At 40.4% G+C, this 16442-nt stretch overlaps 1 long non-coding RNA gene across 3 annotated transcripts; it reads right to left on the bottom strand.

Annotated features, from left to right (window-relative positions):
- Nucleotides 1–4955: 4955 nt before the first annotated feature.
- Nucleotides 4956–15917, bottom strand: LOC102457531 (uncharacterized). 3 transcript variants are annotated; one of them, XR_012902998.1, is made up of 6 exons: nt 15789–15917; nt 15380–15433; nt 13281–13380; nt 11716–11802; nt 10460–10520; nt 4956–8705 (listed from the first exon to the last, which is right to left on the bottom strand). It is a non-coding gene; the product is annotated as an uncharacterized LOC102457531 (long non-coding RNA). The 3 variants fall into 3 exon arrangements; XR_012902997.1 differs by having other exon boundaries at nt 15380–15917; XR_332013.4 differs by lacking the exon at nt 15380–15433.
- Nucleotides 15918–16442: the final 525 nt, after the last annotated feature.

Here is a 16442-nt window from a genome sequence, read left to right as displayed (position 1 = left end):
GATGGAACTGAGATTCCTAAGTCACTTGGGGTATGTCTACACTACAAAGTTAGTTCGAACTAACGGACGTTAGTTTGAACTAACTTTCATAGCTGCTACACTAGCGCTCCGTTAGTTCAAATTTAATTTGAACTAACGGAGCGCTTAGTTCGAACTAGGAAAACCTCATTTTACGAGGATTAAGCCTAGTTCGAACTAGCTAGTTCGAATTAAGGGGTATGTAGCCCCTTAATTCGAACTAGTGGGAGGCTAGCCCTCCCCAGGTTTCCCTGGTGGCCACTCTGGCCAACACCAGGGAAACTCTTCTGCCCCCCTCCCAGCCCCAGACCCCTTAAAGGGGCACGGGCTGGCTACGGTGCCCGTGCCAGGTGCAAGCCTGCCAGCACCCAGACAGCAGACCCAGCACCTGGCACAGATCGAGCCACCCACCTGATGCCCCCCAGCCCTTCCCCTCTTCCCGGGACCAGGCTGGCGGCTCCCGGGCACTTGCCCGGGACCGCAAGAGGCGGGCACCCGCCTGGGCTAGTGCAGACATTGTGGACCTCGTCCACGATCTGCGCACTAGGCACAGGAAAGTGGCCAGCTAGGGCAGGAGAGCTGCCAGCCTGGCCACCCAGGAGCAGGTGTGCATGAAAATCAAGGGGGTCCACTGAGCCCCCCGACCCTGAGCCCTGAGCTTACAATGACCATACTGGGTCAGACCAAAGGTCCATCTAGCCCAGTAGCCTGTCTGCCGACAGCGGCCAACCCTAGGGACCCTGGAGGGGATGGACCAAAGACAGTGACCAAGCCATTTGTCTCGTGCCATCCCTCTCCAGCCTTCCACAAACCTTGGGCAGGGACACCACTCCTATCCCCTGGCTAATACCACTCCATGGACCCAACCTCCATGACTTGATCTCACTTCTCTTTAAACTCTGTTCTAGTTCTAGCCTTCACAGCCTCCTGCAGCAAGGAGTTCTACAGGTTGACTCTTTGCTTTGTAAAGAACAACTTTCTGTTACTAGTTTGAAGCCTGCTACCCATTCCTTTCCTTTGGTGTCCTCTAGTCCTTCTTTATGGGAACTAATGAAGAACTTTTCTGTATGCACCCTCTCCACCCAACTCCTCCTTTTAGAGACCTCTATCCTGTCCCCCCTCCGTCTCCTCTTTTCTAAGCTGAAAAGTCCCAGTCTCTTTAGCCTCTCTTCATATGGGACCTGTTCCCAACCCCTGATCATTTTAGTTGCCCTCCCCTCTCCCATCCTCTCTCTTCCCCTCTCCCACCTCCTTTTCCCAGTCTCCCCCAGTTTTGTTCAATAAAGACAGATTCCATTTTTGAACACAATTGTCCTTTATTTTGTACATCAAGAAGAGGGGCTAGGGAAGGGTAAGTGGAAGGAGGTGAGGGAGGAATGGGGTACGTGCCCCCGATGGGGAGGACTGGGCTGGCTCTGCGGGCTTCTGGGGGTGGAAGCTCTCCTGCAGCCCCCCAATTACCCCCTCTCCCCAGATGGCAGCCTGCGGCAAGTGCAGCCGGTCTGATGGCCGAGTGTTGTGATGTGCCCAGTGTGGGTACTCCAGGCAATCCAAGCCAGGACTGCTTTGCAAGTGGGGCACCCCTGAGAACTGTCTGTCCGGGGTGGGGGTCGGGACCCTTTAAGCACAGCCCTCGGCTAGCCTGAGACAGCATCTCCACGCTCTAAGTCCTCCTCTGATGCCCTGCCAGCACTGCTTCCAGCCATCCTTAAGCCTGGTTCAGGTTCCACTTAATGTGGACATGCTAGTTCGAATTAGCAAAACGCTAATTCGAACTAGTTTTTTAGTCTGGATCCGTTAGTTCGAATTAGCTTAGTTCGAATTAACTAATTCGAACTAAGTTAGTTCGAATTAACGTTGTAGTGTAGACGTACCCTTGGGCACTTTTGAAAAAGTTGCCCAATAACGAGACTGGAGGAAGATCTATGGGGAATCAGTATAGAGTGATCATTTTGAGCTGCATCATTGGCAATTTTCTGGTCAGACAGCTGACTGATCTGTCTCCTTAGGGAGCTCTGCAGTGACAGAGGAATACTCAGATGGCATAGAGCTAGTGTAAAAGCTCCTATGTCAACCCCATTTTCTGTCTATGTAGTCAATATGAACAGGTCACACCTACACTGGATTCTTAGCTTTAGTTTCAGGCCTTTGGCAGCCAGTGTAAATGTAAGCAGCCCAAAGTCCATTTTAACCTATCATAGGAAACTAGCCCCACACATCAGTGTTCCCCAGACTCAGAGAGTGCAAAGGTACACTTCTGAAACACATACACAATCTCCATGACTGAGTCCCTGTGCAAGTCAGCCAGATTCCAGGATCTGGCCTATAGCGAAGACTCTTGACTAAAATTAAATTGCTGAAGCAATTGTCCACTACAGGTGCATGTGACTGTGTGTACGTGTGTGTGGATATAACAATTATTCTCTTTTCTAATGTGAACTAGCAGGTGGTCACTAATGTTTAGAACAAAATCAATATTTAGAAAAAGCAGTTTATAAAAGAAAGAATAACAATGAAAAGGTCACTCACTCAAATAGGAAGTTAGCATCACTACAAGGCTCAGAAAAGGGTTTTAATTTAGAGTCTAAATACCATGGCAGTGATAGGAAGCTGCACACACAAAAAAATTAGATAAAATTAAATTAATTTAGATAGAAAAAACTTGCAGGTCATATCAAGGAAGTCAACTACAATGCACTGTATTGAATGTTCTATGCCACTCAAAAGTACACAAAAGAGAGCAAAAACAAGAAACTGCAAGCCAAAATTACCAATGTAGTTCCATTTAACAACAACAAAAATCAATATTACAATATGATGTTAGAAAAGACAGAAAAACCGCAGTAATATCTCAGTAAAGATTAAAAATTACAAGATTTTTAAATGGAGCAGCATGGTCATTTTGGACAAGCTAAATATGATCACAGCAATAATAGGGGCCATGTGATAGTTTATAAGAAGTGCCTGCAGCTTCCAGGCCAATGGGAACTGCAAATATGCATTAAGGGCAAAATTTGCCTCTAGGACTTGAACCAAGAGACAGAATATCCCAGAAATAAAAGACCTGCTCATTAGAAACTCATCTAGTCAAAACCATGGGGGAGATCCTTAAGGAAAATCTATCATTCTTTATTTTCAAGAATCTTGAATCAGTCTTGCAATTTTGTAATGCACTGAAGCTATGTATTTATAATGATATTATGCACTTTTATTAAAGAGTTCACAGTACTTCATTAAAAAAGTCTCACAGTGGCCCATCTTGTTCCCATTGACATCAATGGTAAAACTCCCTTTAAGTTTAACTTTTCTATGTTATAATTTCCCTTCTTGAAAGAAGGTATACACATACCTACTATCACACAGTAGACCTGATTCTGCACCATTAAAATTCATGCAAAATCCTGGATCTTTGTTTTTTGCTTTAACTATCAGCCCATCTTGCCTCCCAGATGTTAATGTAATTAAACAATATAAGATAGAGTGAAAAATGATGAACCTTCCTACTTGGACATTCTTATTATCAAACATGTATCAAAAAGAAAAGGCAGTAGCTGTTGTGCTATACTCAGAATTCTGGCATTTTCCGTGTTGCCAACAAAATAGGTAGGTTGGAGAAAATTTGCCTGCTGCTTACAAAGTTCTAATGCTCCTACACTTATCTATGTCATGATTTCTATTGCAAACGGCTTAGTGAACAAAAGTGCATTATATCTGATGAAAGAACTACACACACATGTAAAAAATTGGATTGGAACCTCCCAATGGACATTCAGAACCATATGAGGACAAGAAAGAAATTAATAGGTTGACTATACAGGGGATATCTACAAACAGCATCACAGAGGGTATGAAAAGCAACCATGAGTATACAGTTGGTTTCTGTTTAGATTCAGGCAGCTATCACAACTAGGAAAGAAAGCTTTAGCAATAGATCATTAGGAAACCAGAACAAATGAAACCAGTAAGGGAAACCTTGGAAAAAATTAAATCAAAAGGACAGGTGAAAGAAAAATTAAATCAAAAGAACTGTATTATGAGAAGTCCACTGACTCAGGCAAACAATGCTGTATTTAAAGGGATCGCCCACAACCACATAGAAAATATAACAGCCAATGATAAAAGGGAGGGGAGAGGGGAAATAATTGAATAGCACATTATATCACCAGAAAATAAAGAAGAATGTGTTATGGTACATCTATATAGCAGGTCAAAAGTCGAATTAAGATATGCAACTTCAGCTACATCAACTGCGTAGCTGAAGTCAAAATAGCTTTATTTGCTTTTTGGCACTGTCTACATAGCAGGAAGTCGAAGGAAGAGCACTCTTCCTTTACCTTTCCTTACTCTTCATGAAATGAAGGTTATAGGAGTCAGGGTAAACAGTCCTGCATCTCAACATTATTTTGAAATAATGGCTTTCTGTGTAGACGTGTCTTTGTTATTTCAAAATAACAACAGTTATTCCGAAATCACGCTGTTGTGTACCCTTACTGAGCTGTGGCAAAAGTACTTCAAAATCCCAGAAATTGCCAAAACCTGGAGTGGAGAAGATTAAAAATGCCAATTAAAAGAATAAATAGAAATTCACAGTGTGCAAACTGGTTATAGTTGAGGTCCAAGACAGAAAAAAATGACAAACAACACACTTCATAGTCAATAGTCTTGTTAGACTCTGCCTATTTCAGTCACCAGCCTGAAGAGGAAAATACCCAACATACACTGCACTGGAAAGGGAACATACTCTGAGAGGTGGTATAAGTAGAGGCAGTTTCCCTCACTGCAGTGACATTGTCTGGTCTTAGGATGTTGTAGGGAAGGAGAGATGATGAAAATCACTGGATACAGGCAGTCCCCGGGTTACGTACAAGATAGGGACTGTAGGTTTGTTCTTAAGTTGAATTTGTATGTAAGTCGGAATTGGTACATATTGTAGGGGAAACACTAGCCAAACATTTCTCCAGAGCTCAGTTTTATTCTCCCACACTTCACTTCCCTCAGTCCTTTATTCTCAAGCTGAGGTGTCTGCTGAGAAAAGCTGCTCCACATCTCCCTGGTCTGCTGGGTGGGGGGGGGGGGGGGGCGCTAGCTTCGCGTCTCCCTGGTCTGCTGGGGGGAAGCAGCTAGTATGGGGTTGCCTAACCCCATTTGTAAGTAGGGATCCGATGTAAGTCGGATCCATGTAACCCGGGGACTGCCTGTATATGACATTTTGTGAGCACCATGATAACATTACTTTTACTGTACAGTACTAGGCTGTTTGGAGATTTGCAAAACATGTGTCCAAATGGATAGTGTGACTCCATCAGAGATTGCCAGTAAAAGTCATCAATTAGTGACAGCTGTAGTGGATTTTGGAACATGCACCGTTGGTGGGAATTGGTATGAGAATACAAATCCCATATCACATATAGGATAATAAAACCTACCGACTATGAGTCCAGTACACTTCTGTAGAGCTTAGCATGGGAGCAGAAATCAGTTTTATTATGGAAACTCATTCTTGTACTTAAGTTTGCAACTGAACTATCGCCACACCATAATCCCTGACTAGACATATGTCATAGTAAACATAATTCCCACTCTCTTCATTAAAGGCTTGATCCAATTAAGTCAATGGGGGTCTTTCCACTGAATTTTATGGAAACTGTATCAGGTCCACAAAGATTCCATGTCTCACAAATTATACAGATGACATTGCACATAAAGCTAGTAAAACTACAATACTTGTAACAACCCTCCATTAACCAGAAATGATAGCACTTACAAGTCATGGACACATGAATGTATATAACTGTCACAAAACCAAATGCTAGCTAATGCACATTTGTAATACTACAACTTCAATATGTAGACACACATTATCTTCTCAAAATTTCAGAGGTTTGCAGTCAGAAATTGCTGATTTTAACCCCCCTTTTTAACAAACTAAATAATGAAAAGAAAATTGGGAAAAAAGCTTAACACAACAGCTTAACCCATTTTTTGTCTGAAAATTGCAACTCATTTGCATATCTGCAGTAAAATTTAAACTTGTATAAAAGGCAGTGTCTTTATTTTAATGAAACAATCTTAAGTGTAAGGTATTGGTATTAAGAAGTTAAGAAATAGTCTCATTAGAATGTGTCTTTGTAGTGTTAAGAAATATTTTCTGTAATATTTGCTACAGTAAAAATCAAAGAAATTAAATATGAACAAAACTATTCAAATATGTATTTAAAAACAAGACAGACAAGAAACGCCAGGAATTGAAAGGTGTAACAACTACAAATAGGGCCAAGTTAAAAAAAGACTTAGCCATTTAAACATGTTAAAATGGCCAAGTTAAACATGACACAGTTAAGGTTAACTTAGTTCTGCTGACATATATAAATACACACATATGAGGGGGGAGCTAAGTTAACCCCAACAATGTCTTGTTTACCTTGGCCATTTTAGTCACTAACCCATTGAAGGTTGGCTCTATTTGTAGACATCACACCTTTCTGCACATTCTTAACTTTTGGCATCCTAGTATATATTAAATGTTGTAATCAAAAATCACTTTTTGTTTAGAAAAATAATAATTAGTAAGAATGGAATCACAATTCCTTACCTATGGAGAATAGTAAAAATTGGGTGTAAAAGTAAAAATACACCTTGATCTCCAAAGAACATCGGAATTCTCAGCTGCATGAGTACAATCAAACATCTAATTAATTACCACACTTTCTTAAAGATGATTGGGCTGATTGGGGAACTGGTAATATATTTCACTGCCTGTATGTCATTCTCAAAGCCTGCAAGGCTGATGATGACTAAAAATTGCTGCCTTTTTATGGTGGCTTAGCACCGGTGATGTGAATGAATGCTAGGATGGGTTGAAATTTTTCTTTCAAAAGCATTTTTGATGGAGAATTGGAATTTTATCTGAACATGTTTTTTTTTCATGAAATGTTTCTTCTTTCTGCTGAAAAAAATCAACTTTTTGGTCTAAAAATTAAATGCCTGAAAAACAAAATATTAAGGTTCAAATGTTCTGACAAAGTGACTTCTGGGAGCTGCAGTTCAGTTTCCTCAGATCCCCATTCTCCTTTATAGGCCAGGCTACCCAGTTAAACTGCAACATTTATGGTGAACCAAGGCCAGTGACTGCTATAATGCAACTGTCTCCCTGCACTCTCAGGAGAATCATGTGCATCACAGAAGATGAAATCTGACCACTGAGCCTGGCCTATGGAGGAGAATGGAAGCATAAGACACATGATTACAACTCCCATAAGACACCATATCAGCATTCCTGAATGGAAATATATCTGTTTTTGAAATATTTTGAATTTTCACACCAAAAAAAAATCATACTCTTCTATGGAAACTTTGATTTTCTTCATTTTTGTTAAAAATTTCCAGAAGAAATTCCCCTATTTCTGGCTAGTACATGAGCAACATCTACTCAGTAGAAAACAGAATGGAGATTATTGACTTACTGAAACCTGAGTTTTATCTACTCTGTGGATAAATTACTGTCTTCTATTTTCTGGGCTGTCTATTTGACACCTTTTCCAACCACTGCATTTATTAACAACACTACTCATTTTTCAAAAATAGAAATAATTTTAGAAAAAAATACTTAACCACTGCAGGATTAATTTAGCCACTTGAAGCTGAAATAACATTTATGAAGCATGTTGTTCACATACAATGCAGTTATCAGACTCCAGAACCCTCACAAAGCCTGAGGTTCTTAAAGCATTCTAGATGGTTTAGAAAAATCTTACATTAAAATGAACAGAAGGTATGTGCCTAAATCCCTATAACTGCTTAGAAGACCTCAGCCTATTTTTACCTACACGCACAATATGCAGTGGCCGATACTGAAACGAATTGGTCTATGTGCCAGTCTTGTAGATCAATACACCTACAGTGAGAAAATGGTCCTGACTGGCATGCAGAGTGGTTTGTTTTACAAATTGATTCATGTAGCAGCATTAACAGTAGTGGATTTATACCAACAATGCTGAACAGAATAGAATAAGTGGTTTTCTAAGTTCTGCAGCATAAAAAATAATAGAGCCCCACATGGATACAAAATTATCTGTAGATGAGGATATCCATGGATATAAATTTATATCCATGGTTATAAATTGGTATTCATGGAGCTGCAGGGTTATACCAGGAACCACAGCAGTGAAAGCAGCAGTCTGTTATGCTGCTACTTCCAGGAGCCAGTGCTCTGCACCAGCAGCTCCTCCAGCAGAGCAGTACTATCCCTGCCCTTCCCACTGCACTAGTGCCATCAGGGACAGCTGCAAATGAGCCTCCTGCCACCTCAATGGAGGTACTGCCATGTTAGAGGAGCTGGCGGTACAAAGTGCTAGCTCCTGGGAGAGAAGGCCCAACAGTCTGCTGCTTTCACCTCTGCAGTTCCTGGTAGCACCCTACAGCTCCATGGATACCGATTAATATCCATGGATATCCCCATCTAAGGATATACATTTCACTTTCATGCTGGGCTCTGTAAATGAATCTTTCTCCCTGTGTCTATGTTTTATCTATATATTCCTAAGTTGAGGGGGGATATTTTTGTGCTCTGAACACTTGCCTTGTTGTTCAGATGGGTTCCTGGCCTATATCCTAAAATGCTTTTGCTTCTTCTGGATGTTTCCATTTTTAACTTGAGTGCTCTTCTTTTCGTTTTCCGTATCCTCATCCTATACATTGGGTAAGTGAAAAAGAACTGAAATTATAACATTTGCACATGTTGACAAGTTTTTTGCTTATACAGAACTATGTACAAAATGAGAAAATAAACATAAAGGGCCATTAAAACAGCACCATTTCACATGCTACATGCAGGGTTGCCTAATAGCTGGAGTGTGAAGCAATAGCTATAATTAAGTTTGCCTGAAAGTCTTCATTTCAAGGGCCCTTTTTATTTATAACTTAAATCAAACATTCATCTTCTGAGCTGAAATATTTCAACTCTTATTCTTGTCTTAACATCATCAAAAATAGCTCACCTATAGTTGAGAATGAAGAGAATAGGGAAAACACACACACACAATGCCACTTGTGAGTATTGTGGTTTCCCAAACCCATTCCAAAAAAACATTCTACCATCTCACTTTACACCACACCATTATGAGATAGATCACACGAGGAGCAAGGAGAAAACTGGCACTGGCTGAACAAGGAGACTGAAACTAGGAATGGGTGGGTGACGGAAGGTAGGGAAGAAACTATGAGGGGGAGGAGGGGAAACTGGGAAGGTGAGCCTGGAAGAATAGACAGGATTGGCTGAGCAAGGAGACCGGGAGGAGAATCCTGATTAATTGAGATTTGGACTCAGTGGATAAGGAGAACAAGACTAAAACACAAAGCCAGAGAAAGGAAGAGAATGGACAGGGACAGGTTGGAAGGACAGAGCAGAAAGGGTTAAGCTGTACCTACTACACATGCTCCCTTTCAGAGTCTGGAGTGCAAACCAAAATTCATTAGTCTCACCTTTACGCAGATGCCAGCAAATATCTGTGAAACCCACTGGGAAAGTGTGGTTCTCTTCCCCCTCTATAGGGGCATGTCTACACAGAAGGGCTAAAGCCAAAATAAGCTACACAACGGCTATGTCTAGACTACAAGCCTCTTTCAAAAGAGAGCGTCTAGACTACAACCACTTCTTTCAACAAAGTGATCCGCTTTTTCGAAAGAGAGCACCCAGGTAGTCTGGATGCTCTCTTTCGAAAAAGCCCTGTTTTCATTCAAGAATGCCTTTTTTCGAAAGAGCACTTTTGGAAAAAGGCATTCTTCCTCGTAAAATGAGGTTTACTGCAGTCAAAAATACTGCTGCATTCTTTCTATTTAATTTCAAAAGAACGTGGCAGCAGTCTAGAGGCAGGTGAAGTTTTTTCGGAAAAAGGTCCTTTTTTTCAAAAAAACCCATGTAGTCTAGACACACCCAACTTGAGCTATGTCAATTGCATCGCTTGAGTAAAAATAGCTTATTTCGGCTTTTGGCACTGTCTACCTAGCAGGAAGTACGAGTTAGAGCACTCTTCCTCCAACTTCCCTTACGCATAATAAAATGAGGGTAACAGGAGTCAGAAAAAGAAGTCCTTCAGCTCAACATTATTTTTACATTATGTTGAAATAACTTCTTGTAGTGTAGACATGGAATGTTATTTTGGAATAATGTCAGTTATTCTGAAATAATGCTGCTGTGTGGACATAGGCTAGTAGTCTATGGTAGTAGTAACAACCCACTATTGCTGTCAGCTACTTTATAAGATGAAATTGCAGAGGTCTGCACAGTGTCTAAAGGTTCCAGCCCTGCTGATGAAACAGGTAGATGTCAGTATATTACCATACAATAGAATTACTATTTTGTTTTCAGGTTTTTTTAAGCCTTAGGAAACCACATGCAAAATAATTATGAGGCAGCAGTCCTACAGACAATAGCTTCCTTTACCACATATCCCTGATTCCTCCCCTGAGCAGGTCCATCTGGTGCACTGAATGAGGCAGAGGTCCTGTGGAAAAATAATTATATGTGATAATGTAATTAAAAACTGTATCATAACGTATGTGCCTAAGTGGATGGAATTAAGGTTGGGCAGTAGGGTTGCCAAGTTTGGTTGGATGTATTCCTGGAGGTTTCATCATATGACATAATATTTAATTAAAGATTAATCTTTAATTCTTGGAGACTCCGGGACAATCCTGTAGGGCTGGCAACTTTATTGGGCAGACAACCTTGACTGTGGCATTTCCTATCTTTGAATGCTTGAATTTGCATCCTTAATAACATTATTTAAACATTTGTCTGTAACATTATCTATACACAACATATACATATATGTATTAATTCACACGCGCTATTTGAATCTCTCTCTCTCTCTCTCTCTCTGTGTCTCACATACACTCACACCACTTGAATTGTGGAGAATGTATTTCCAAATCTAATAGTTCATCCACAAAGAGCAAGAGTAATGAATCTTTGTAAATTCTGTCAGATAATTATGATCCAAAGACTTTTCCTCTATGAAATAAAACACAGCTATAGAGGTTTTAAACCAATCAAACTTATTTGCCAGATTACTTAAGATATTCAAGTAGATTATGAAAATCAAACAGTGATATGTTCTGTTTACAAGCACCCAGTGGAGGAAAAGTAGTAGATACCAAATTAAAAAAAAAATCCATTGTTCACTAGCTATAGCATGTATATATGGGTACATCTACACTTGCTCCCTAGTTCAAACTAGGGATGCAAATGTAGGCAACGGAAATTACTAATGAAGTGGGGATTTAAATATCCTGCAATTCATTAGCATGAGCTCGTCGGCGCGTTACGCCGCTGAGCAGCTGTTTCGAAAATGAAAGTGCGCGCTGGTACGTGTTAGTTCAAACCAAACCAAAAAATTAGGAGTAACGTTAGTTCAAACCAAGGGGTTTGGTTCGAACGAATGCATCCTGGTGCACACTTTTCACTTTCGAAACAACTGTTGAGTGGAGTAACACACCGGTGAGATCATGCTAATGAAGCACACGATATTTAAATCCCTGCTTCATTAGCAATTTCAGTAGACGTACCCTATGTGATTATCATATGTAGGGTTCCTAGTTTTATGCTGGTTTGTATGTATTGAAAATGGGTACAGCTCTTTATAATTCAACACAGTTGATCATAATAAGATCAGAGCACATGAGCTACACATCACTAACCTGAACCAGAGGTGTTTTGTCAGATTAAGTGTTTTAGCAAACCAGGTGTCCACAAGAACAATTTTCATATCAGTTATATCTTGACACCTGTTTGGAAATGAAAATATAGACGTTTATCTGGAGCACTTATCCAACACACAGATAATATATAACATTGATATTGACTAATCATTAAAAGAATCTTTAGGAATGCTGTAAAATAGCTGGCATAGAATTATCTTCTCTATTTAGCTAGATCTGCTTAGAGGAAAAAACTATAGCGCGCTCATTATATTTCCCAGATGTCTTCCATATTACAATTGAAACAGCATATAGAAGGGAAGCAGGGATCCAGGTGCTATTTTAAATGCACTGCATTTTTGTCCTGCCATTCCATTGCTATATTTAGGTAGATCAGAGATTGGCTTTTCCCCCACTTTCTAAAGAAAGTCTAATTAGATGATAATGCCCTTCTTGTCAAAACTTCTTGCTTAGTTAAGCCTGTGGTAATACAGGTCATTGCAATTTGTTAAAGATTTATTCAGCTATTACCATTGCTGTTTATTCAAATGGACATTATTTTCCAAAGGAACTAAGGCCATCCTTTCTGCAAACAAATGTAGCAAACCTGTCAAGCTCTCAAATGGTTAAGCTGAGCATTTCACTTAGAAAGGCTGACAAATTTTCCTCACTTCAAAATATCATTAACACCAATAACACATTTGCCCAAGCCTATTTCTAAGTTGTAAAAAAAGATTGCTACAGATTAAGACCCTTGATATAATGCTATAAGCTCCTAACAATGGTATCTTTTATAGTGAAGAGCAACTGCAGACACAAATTGCCCCCTTTCCTGCACCTTTTTCAGAAAAATCAATATTAAAGTAGTAGCTGCTTTAACTCTCCCATAGACTATATAAGAAAAAACCACAGCCATGCTTAGGACAGTTTAGGTCAATAAAGAATCAATACTGTGGCTGAATCTGTAGAAAGATAAAAGACTTAGAAGTTGCTACACTGTGCCCTATTGTTTCTATTTTGAAAAGAAGCTGAAGTACCTCACTTTTTTTAAAAGTACCAATGAATTTAGTGTTTGTGGAAAGTGGAGCTCAGTGAAGGCTGTATACTACTGCAATATCTGAAGTGTAGGAGTCTGATCTAGTTCGCCTGTGTCGCCCATTTAGTTTCAGGGGAGTCTCAGGAGCACAAGGAATGCAGCTATGGGACCCAAATATACTGGAAGCCCAAATCTTTCAGTAGAGCCTGATCAAGCCCAACTCATCCATTAGCTATGGGGAGACTATCCATAAAAAGGTGGAAGTGAAAGAGGTGCTTATCATGATGTCTAGTTATACTTTTCCATTAATAAGCAAAGAGAGCTGATGTAAAACAGCAAGGTGCTCTGAAGTATTTGGCATTTGCCAAATACTTAAGTACTATTTTTGCCTTGACTCAAGTTTATCCATCATATTTCACATTGTGACTTTACCAGATTTTCACCCAAGAGAAAAAACCCCCAAAGACAAGTAAATATCTTTACATGCACATATTTATACACACACACACACACACACACACACACACACTTGTCGGGCTCAGTTACTGTCCATCTTCATATCAAGCAAGTGTGCCATATACTAAGCTTCTTTTACAAGCCCTAGAACCATATACCTGTCTGAATAGTAACTGAAAATGAAAAAAAGATATTGTTTTATGTGCACTGGAGGGTTTAGATTAAAAACAATTTATGAGTCCAAATCGTCCAAATTCTTTACCTGAAGGTATACTTTGTTATCCTACAAAGGGCAGCATCTAATGCTTCTTAGCTCATAGCAATAGTTTTTTCAGAAATCTAGATGCAGCTGGTTCAACTCTTTAAAAAACTAGCAAAGTAAACAGGTAGCTATGGAAAAGATCTCAAAGATTTTAAATGTATTTGTCTGAGGAAAACAATTGCTGCATTTTATAAATGCTAGCTCTGCAAAGGTAAGTAATGGTCCTATACTGCTCTCTTTTCTAATTATGATTGGAATAAAAACAATGTGTGTTTTCAAGTCTATATGACTGAAATGTTCATACCTGTATGAATCCCTAGTACATAGTGATTCAAATAGGATGGTTTATATAAATAACCAGATGAAATAAAGTGTTATATTAATATTTAAATATCATGTAATGATATTTTTCTAACAAATACATGATTGGTAGATATCACTGCAATGATTATTATTATAATAGAGTTGTAGTGAGGCAGGTTGGCCTCCCTCTGACACGGAAGGGGAAGAGCTCCCTAAGACACCCTGGTGGGCACGACCAGAGTAATCCAGTCCCACTCCCAGGAAGCAAAAGAGTGGGGACCAGAAGTATGAAGGCTGGAGCTAAGAGGTTGGGGCCCAGCTGCTGATGGACTCAGACACTTTTCCTAAGCTCCCAAGATGGGAAGTTGGCATGCCCCTCCAGGAAGAGGAATACTGGCCAGGAACAATGATGATCCCAGACCCAGAGCTGATGGAAACCCTGCCAAAGCCTTCACTTCCTCAAGACCTGAAGGAGCTGGTACCAAGGGGGAATTGGGAAGATGGAAGTAAACTGAGTCAGTGGGTTGTGGTCAGATCCTCACTGACAGGGACACTGACAGGGCCCTGGGCTGGGGTGCAGTGGAGCAGGTGGGCCTGTTCCTCCTCTTCCCACCATCCCAAACTGTGGGCAGCAGTCTTCCCCTATTTTTGGAAACCCAACAGTTGCTGAGCCTTACCCTAAGCCTGAGCATCCCAAACAGTTTGCTGCCCCACCCTGAAGGGCCTGAGAATCTTAACTATTACTCAACTGACTTGTTATTTGGCCTGAGCATAGGCCCAAGTAGCTGACCTGGTACCACCTCACCTTGACCTAGGCCCAAGGTGCACTAACTGCCCGTGCGGCCTGAGCACAGACTTGTGTGCTTGAACTGGTTTTTGTCTTGCCCTGAAGCAGGGTCTGGACTTGACTACTAACCTGTTCTACTTGCTTATACTAAGGCAAGTTGGCCTCACTGTGGCCCTAGATAGGATTACGTCTTCGACCCAATCCAGTACAGGGGTCAGCATGACCAAGTGGAAACAAAAACAAGGGTTAGCAGGTCACAACTATCTTGCCACTATTCCCTTGTTATTAAATGAGAGAGAGGTTTCAAGGGGAGTGACAAATTAATTCATGGTATGGAAAAGGTATAATCATTGAGAACTGAACAAGGCTACTCCTTACTCAACTCCTAATACTGTTGTGTTAGAAAAATGTACATAATGGGCAGAGGAAATAAGCACTGAGGAGGAGGTACATCTATATGAAGTGATTCTAAGAAAAGTTATCATATCCTCCTACCCGTGTTTGCTAGATCAACACCAATGTAGGGAAAATTTAGTATTAACAAAGATAAATAACTCCCTTACATTAAAGAAACACTCTCCCCTGGCAAAGCCTTCATCATAGTAACCACTCCCCAATGGCTCAATTTCCAGTTGAAATTTTTCAGCTGGTTCTGACTTAGTTATGGACTAGGACAATAGATCGATTGGTCTGCTATTTCCTGGTCCTCGTACTTAAACTAACGGAGGCCAGTAGAAACAAATGGGGACCAATGGAATAAATCTAAGAAAGTCTAATGGCATTTCCATTAGTTTTCTCCCATCCTCATGCATCTTCTTACCTGATGCCTCATGCTTAGCTCTTCCTTCCTGACTCTTACTTTCCTTCATGAAGACTGAAATCAAAAAACTTCACTCAGCAGATTCTATCAGCCCACACCAGGTTTGCTCTTCCTCATACTGGGAAGACTGCAGGCTTGGAAGACAGCAGCAAATTTAGCAGAGATTGTCAGAATTGTAGCCATCAGGACTTCAGCCAAAGCAATTTGTTGTTGGAGTTGAAAAAGGAGGCTCTTTACACAAACTTTCTCCAATATACAAAAATGTGGGGGTCATTTTTTCATTCAATATTTGGGCTGGGCATAGGGAAGTTATTTTCCTACATCTGTTACGGCATCAGGGCATTCAAGCAAAACTCTTTAATCCATCTAAGGTAGTGAATTCACATACAGAAAGATGCAATATAATCACCTCCTTTAGTTACCAGGTTCTTATTCAGGCATAATGGTCTTGATCTGGCTCCATGACTGACAAAAGTTCCATTGCTTTCAATGAGACTTGCGAAATGTAGTTATCTTTCAATTTGGTTTGCACCAAAATCCCCCTGCCAAACAAGAAAATTTGGGCATTAAAAATGTCTCAGCAACTAACATCCTGTGCAAACATAAAGGATGTTATTTTTTTTCTGACTGGGTCTCCTGAAATTTCTTTATTCAATTAACAAGAGGTTTCCTATGCCAGGTGACTAGACCATGTCCTGAAGTATAGTCACCTGTCTTCATTCGCTAGGCAGTGTTTGGGGATATGCTAGAATTCTGTTCCCTAATATAGTCTCATAGAGAAGAATAATTTGAGGCTTATTGGATTATTGTGAAAGTGGAACACAGACAGGAATCTTTTCACCGACCACTCCAGGGGGTATTTAGTGGGACTTTTCAATCTATTCACGATCTGTTATTCCCAGCCCCCAAAAGTTTCCACATTACAGCAGAATATCTGGGGACTCCATATGTTGTGGGAAAACAGAAGAACCACAATGAGCTGAAAAAAAGAATGCATTCAATTCAAACATGGGATAAAACAGTACCCAAGGAGAGCTTGTTTCATTTTCTCTACCTGGAACCC

This window comes from Pelodiscus sinensis, chromosome 3, assembly GCF_049634645.1.
Source record: "Pelodiscus sinensis isolate JC-2024 chromosome 3, ASM4963464v1, whole genome shotgun sequence".
Taxonomy (NCBI): Eukaryota; Metazoa; Chordata; order Testudines; family Trionychidae; genus Pelodiscus; species Pelodiscus sinensis.
Note: the sequence above shows the minus strand (reverse complement) of the source record. Positions and strands in the feature narration are given on the sequence as shown.